The sequence below is a fragment of the Manacus vitellinus genome, unplaced genomic scaffold (genome assembly GCF_001715985.3).
Source record: "Manacus vitellinus isolate BGI_N305 unplaced genomic scaffold, ASM171598v3 scaffold_24_pilon, whole genome shotgun sequence".
NCBI classification, from domain to species: domain Eukaryota; kingdom Metazoa; phylum Chordata; class Aves; order Passeriformes; family Pipridae; genus Manacus; species Manacus vitellinus.
Genome location: NW_021939798.1, coordinates 1513292 through 1518939, shown reverse-complemented (window position 1 = coordinate 1518939; position 5648 = coordinate 1513292). Strand labels below are relative to the sequence as shown.

Here is a 5648-nt window from a genome sequence, read left to right as displayed (position 1 = left end):
GCCAGGGCCTCCCCACCCTCACAGAGAAGGATTTCTTCCTGATATTTAACCCAATCCTGCCCTCTGGATGTTCAAACCATTTCTACAAACCTACTTTAATGGGAAAAAGTGACACTTGTCAGGCAAAACAGTCTAGTAGGTTGGGACAGGAGGGAGGGAAGTGTTGTGAAGAACAGGTCCAAATGTTTCATTTGCCAGATTTGAATTCCAGTTTTTAGTTTTTCAGTTTTTCCACTGGAAATGTGTTTCCAATCGAAGTGTTTCAATCTCAACTTAATTTTCATTTTTAAAGCAGAGAAATCCATCAATGTTTCAGTTGAGCCCAGAGATTTTTGTAGGGGGTTTTGGTTTGTTCTTGATTAATAAAACCAAACCAAAAAAAGCCAAAACAAACCAAACAAAAAGCTAAACAAACAGAAAAAAAAACAACAAATGAAACAAACATTTTCAGATCCTTGCAAAATGACCTTAGTGTTTTTTTTCCTGAGCTTTTTTTAGTGATAAAAAACACTCACAGTTCAAAAATCCCTCTTCACTTGTCCCATTATCTTGGTGAGGAGAGGAGCCCCAGGCCGTGGGATAAATGAGAATAGAAAGAGGCTGCAGGTAAAGCTCAGGTTATAAACCAGGGACAGGGATTTCTCAGAGAAACCTCTCTTTGATAAATCTCTTGCTGTGGAAGGCTGAGCTCAGCTGTCAGATCCAGCCCTGCTTCACACTGATGGCATTAAACTGAGCTTAAAAAGGCAGCCACAGGCTGGTGTGACCTTGCAGAGTGTCCCTGCCCCGGCGGTCCCAGCACTGAAGTGTGGGGGGGGAAGTGCCAGTGGGGCTCTGAGGGAGGGGATTCACCAGGGGTGGAGGATCTGGTGGGCACAGCACTCCGTGGCCACATCCAGCTCCCCAAAATGCAGCTGCCCTGGGATTAGGGTGGTGCTGTTGCTTCCCCAAAAGGTTTCAGCCCCTCAGGACCCGGGTCACACTGCTGGGGTGACCTGGGCAGCTCCTTCCTCTCTGTGCCTTTCTCTTGCCCTTCCACTTGGTTCCAGTCACTTCCCTTCCTCCTGCTGCTCCCTGGGCCAGGGTTTTTTTCCTTTGTTGGATGGAAACTTCCTTCAGTTTTCCACTCAGAATTTATTCATGGCCAGTGAATACTTTTTGTTCTTGTGCCAAGTTTGCCTGTTAGATCTTCTCCCTCCCCAGCACTTTCCCTGCCCACATTTATTTATAGAAAGAAATATTTTTTTTTCTTTTCTTCTTTTTTTTTTTCCTATTTTTTTTCCACAGAACCTTTTAAGTTCTCTCTCACTGTATCAAAACTTGACTTTTGGGCAGTTGTCCCACCTTACTCTCCAACCACCTCTTAGAGCTGTGCACCTCACCCCTTCTTGGACTCCTGAGCATCATTTGTCCAAGCCCGGGGCACAAGGATCGTGTCACCAGCTTGTTTTTCTTGGTGAGCCTCAGAAGTGCCTCTGAGCTGCCTCTGAGCCCTGTGTTTTTCTTGTCAGTTTAATATGCTCAGTAATAACACCCACCACTTTTATATGTCACACTCTGCACTCCTTCAGCAACTACACAGTGACTGGCAGAGCAACACAAAGAAATTGGATTTAACCAGAGAGGGGAAATGTTACTTCTTAAATAACCTTTGCCTCCTCCAGGTACTTGTGCAGGTCACAGGATTACAGTGCTTTGGTGACTCACAGCTCTCCTGCCTGGCAATTATTAGTCTGTGGAGCTCAAAACAATTACTGAAGCTTTAAACAAACCTTTTCTGGGTGCAGGAGCCTCAGTGACACAATTAACATCTTGCCAGCGAGTACGAGTCTGCTTGGAAAAAATACCATGGCTTGAAGTGAGAAAAGTATAAATAGATATATTAATAAACCTCAGTAACACATATCCTCACTGATATTTTACAGACAAGGATGGAAAATACGTTGGAATAATATAATAACAGTTCCTGGGAAAAGTGTATTTTTGGATGAGAAGTGAGAAAAAAAACGTGTTTTGAGAATTGAAAAATGTTTCAAGTTTTCAAAACACGAAATGTAGCAGGATGAGATTTCAAAAGGAATTCAGTGGTTCAAGGGAAATATTTGTTCCTTTTGAAAACACGTGTCCCTTAAAAAAACCAGTTTTGGCCACCCCTGGTTGTGGCTGAAAAAAACCCCAAAGGAGGCTCAGAAAAGGGAATTGGGGCTGGTCCTGAGCACGGCACAGGCTGTGGGAGTGTTTCTGTTCAGAGCAGGCTGGGGGTTTATTCCCATGGGGGGTTCCTGGGTCCCAGAAGGAGCTCCAGCTCTGGTGCATCCCTGGCTGTGCTCCCTGTGCTCTGGGCTTGGCACTGCTGGGACAGGGACCAAGTCCTGGTGGCCTGTCCATCTCCTCCCTGCCCCAGGTGGGGTGTTGGCTGCAGGTGGGCAGGTCCAAAATCCTGTTCCAGCACCTTATTCACCCCTAGAGGTGAAGGGGCTTCCTCAGGAAGCAGTGGGAGAAGCAGGACATAAACTAGTCCAGAGGTGGTGGATTTGAGCCTCCTCTCAGGGTCTCACCTGAGCTGGCCCTGCAGGTGGGGTTCCTCCAGCAGAGACCCTGGGCAAAAGCTCCTCTAATTTCTAAGGAGACTTTGAAAACTATTTTCTGATCTCACAGGTTGCTTCAACAGCACAACCTGAGCTGAAACCCACCTGAAAACCCATCAGAAAACTTCCACTAAGTTACTTCATGGAGTCCAGGAATTGGACTTGATGATCCTACTGGGTCCCTTCCAACTCAGCATCCTCTATGACTCCCTGATTCTATGATTCCATGACTCTGTGATTCTGTGGCTCTGTGATCTCTTGGAGCTGGGAAGCTCATGGGTCTTGCAAGCTTTGGGATTTTACTGGAAATGCAGGGCTGGGGAGAGTCTGGGAGCCAGAAACATGGGAAGTGCCAGCACTGTGGCAAGGGAATGAGGTAAAGGGCTGTTCAAAGCCTTCCCTGGAGTCACCCAGGGACTCAAAGGAGACTCAGAGCACATCCCAGCTCTCTCCTGCCCTTGAACCCAGGCAGGATTGGCCTGTATTTAAGGTTAAACTGTGCAGGTTTTCTGCCTGGGTATGGAACATGGGCCAGGGCTCACAGGCTGCACACAGAGCAAAGTGAGGGAAGGTGCTCACTGAGTCCCTTAAATGTCTTCTTCTACAGCCAATGAAGATGTTTTCCATGACACCAGGCTGGTGTAGGATGCAAATTGGCCCCAGCTAAGCAGCCCTAATTACTACTTACCTTTAAATGTCATATTTTGTCCAACAGGAGGAAAAATGTATCATCTCAGTGAAATCAGAGGAGCACAGGGAGGTGTCAGCACAGAGGTTTAAATGCTCCACTAATTAAAAAAAAAATAAATCATCTCTCCCATTCCTGAGGGATTTGATTACTTTTTCTTGTGAAGGCTGGAGGTATCCCAGCATTTCCTGATGATGTAATTAACCTGACCTATTTGGTGGCTCCATATTAGCGTTCCTTTGTGATGGATTTACAATAAAGCCTCATTATTAAAGACTTCAGAGCAAGATTTACGATGATCTTGTTTCCCCCCCATTCATTATTTGGCTGTTCTCAGTTGGAAGTGAGTCAGGACCCCTGGGCTCTCTCCCTGGGCCTCCCAGCAATCCCTGCTCTGCTCTGGAGAAGACTCATAGCCTTGACCTCTGGGCTGTGCAATTTGCTGTCCTGCAAAGTGGGTGCAGAGAAGCAGCACTTCAGAGTTCCCCCAGCCTTACCTAACCCAGCCCAGGGCACCCAGAGCCAGAGCTGAGCTGAGGGCCCCGAGTTTCTCAGCTTGTTATTCATGGGCATCTTTTTCTTGCTGCTCCTGTCCCAAACCCGTGGTGTTTAGGGGGGCAGCTCCCACTGACTGCACTTGGTCTCAGCTCTTTGGAATATTTTCCAAGTCACCCCATGGGGTTGGCCCTGGGTGCCACAGGGGGCAGAGGGAGGTTATTCATCAATCCCTGTTTGTATCCCTAAGAAAAACCTGTAAAATCCCCAAGCTGAGCAGTTCTTTCAGCTATAAGGGTTTTTTTTTTGCTCTACAATAGATTTAGAGAGAATTCTGCATTCAAATCAGAGCATAACAGTCAAACTTCTTTTTTTTTTTTCCCCTGGAACAAACTGTTACAGAGGAAGCTGCTGCCAGATTGCTATACCTGACTTAGCTTCAAAGGTTAGGAATGAGCCCAAACCCCAGGGCAGACTTTGTTTCATTGATTGCCAAGGGCAGAACATTTTTAAAGTATTGGCATTAAGCAAACAGCTGGAAAAGTAACCAAAGATTTCAATTTTTGGTGAGATAATGTCAAAGTTTATTGACCAAGGGTGGTGGTGATGGAGTTACTGTTGCACAGCAATAACTGCAGCCAAACCTTTTGTAGGACACTGAGAAAAAGACTCAATATTTTGATGCCTCACTTGGAACTAAACTTTAGGACCTACCAGCAAATGTGCTTTGTTTGGTCCACTGGGAACCTGTGTTTAGATACCAACACAGGGTCCAGCCAGGAGGACAAAAAGGGAATATTTCAGGTGGTGCCAAGGACCAAAATCCATTCTCTTCTCCTGAGCATATGGAGGAGGGACACTGAACAAGGCTGACAGTGCTACAGGCAACAGAAAGTGTTCTCAGAGTCTGGCCAGGCCATTCCTGCCATCAGGATACCTCTCCTAGACAAAGCCATTTTTCCAAGTCCCTCAGTGTTGTGCCTGTGGAATAGGAACTCTTTCTGTCACTGGACACAGGAGATTTATTGAAGGGATGAGATGGCCCTGAATCCCCAATCCTGCAGTAATTAATTGGCTGCTGCTGGAAAGTGCAGTAGCAACATTTTGAGATACATTATCTGCTGTCCTGCTTGAATTAAGAATTCATAAGGGCAGAAATCACTCCACAGGCTTTGTTTTGCTTTAAGTTATACTTTATACAAATTATCTGAGAAGAGAAGCTGATTAATAGCATGGAAGGAGTGAGCCCAGAAGACAATACATCTCCTCTCTATCTCATCTCTCCCACCTTCCATCTGCCTGCAGGACAGAGCAGTGCAGAGCAACCCAAAAACTCTGTCTCCTGCCTGAGGCCCCTTTCCTGTTCCTCGGCGTCTCACTGGGGTTCCAATAGATACACACTTCTGGAAAGAGCTGTCAGTGCTGAGGCCAGAGGAAAGGAACTGTCACCAGCAGCATCTCTATTGTGTTCAGCTCCTGCACCTCTGCAGGATCACCTTGTACCTGCACTGGGTATTCATTCAGGGGATTTTCTAGGAGCAGGATGGATGTGATTAGCTTGGCTTTATTCTGCAAACCATTTCAGAACTGGATTTTTATGTCCCACGTCCCCTCCTTTAGATTTCAGATCCTACCACAGCTTTCCAAGTGTTGTGATAGTGCTTGGTAGGAGCTGGAGACAGAAGTGGCATGAGAGTGAGACATAGATTTTCCTGATGTGCCAGAGTCTTCATTTAAGTTTTTATAAGGCCAGATATGTCTTCCCAGCCTTATTAGACTGGGCTGTGCTCTGCAGCTCCCAGACTGGGAGAGAGCAGCTTAATACAAATGTCAGCTCCACAGGATCCCAGAACATGCTGAGCTGGAAGGGACCCACA

The 5648-nt window shown here is 46.4% G+C and overlaps 1 protein-coding gene and 1 long non-coding RNA gene across 2 annotated transcripts in view; one reads left to right on the top strand and one right to left on the bottom strand.

Moving 5' to 3' along the window:
- LOC115307499 overlaps window positions 1–2739 on the bottom strand; it is a 4397-nt gene extending 1658 nt beyond the window's left edge. Inside the window, exons 1-2 of the long non-coding RNA XR_003915832.1 lie at window positions 2694–2739; window positions 1773–1830 (exon numbers count right to left, since the gene is read on the bottom strand). This is a non-coding gene — a long non-coding RNA (uncharacterized LOC115307499). The remainder of the gene's footprint in view (window positions 1–1772; window positions 1831–2693) is intronic.
- Window positions 1–5648, top strand: part of SHISA6 (shisa family member 6) — a gene marked incomplete at its 5' end in the record, with an annotated part of 261715 nt that overhangs the window by 112629 nt on the left and 143438 nt on the right. The gene's annotated exons all lie outside the window — the stretch shown is intronic.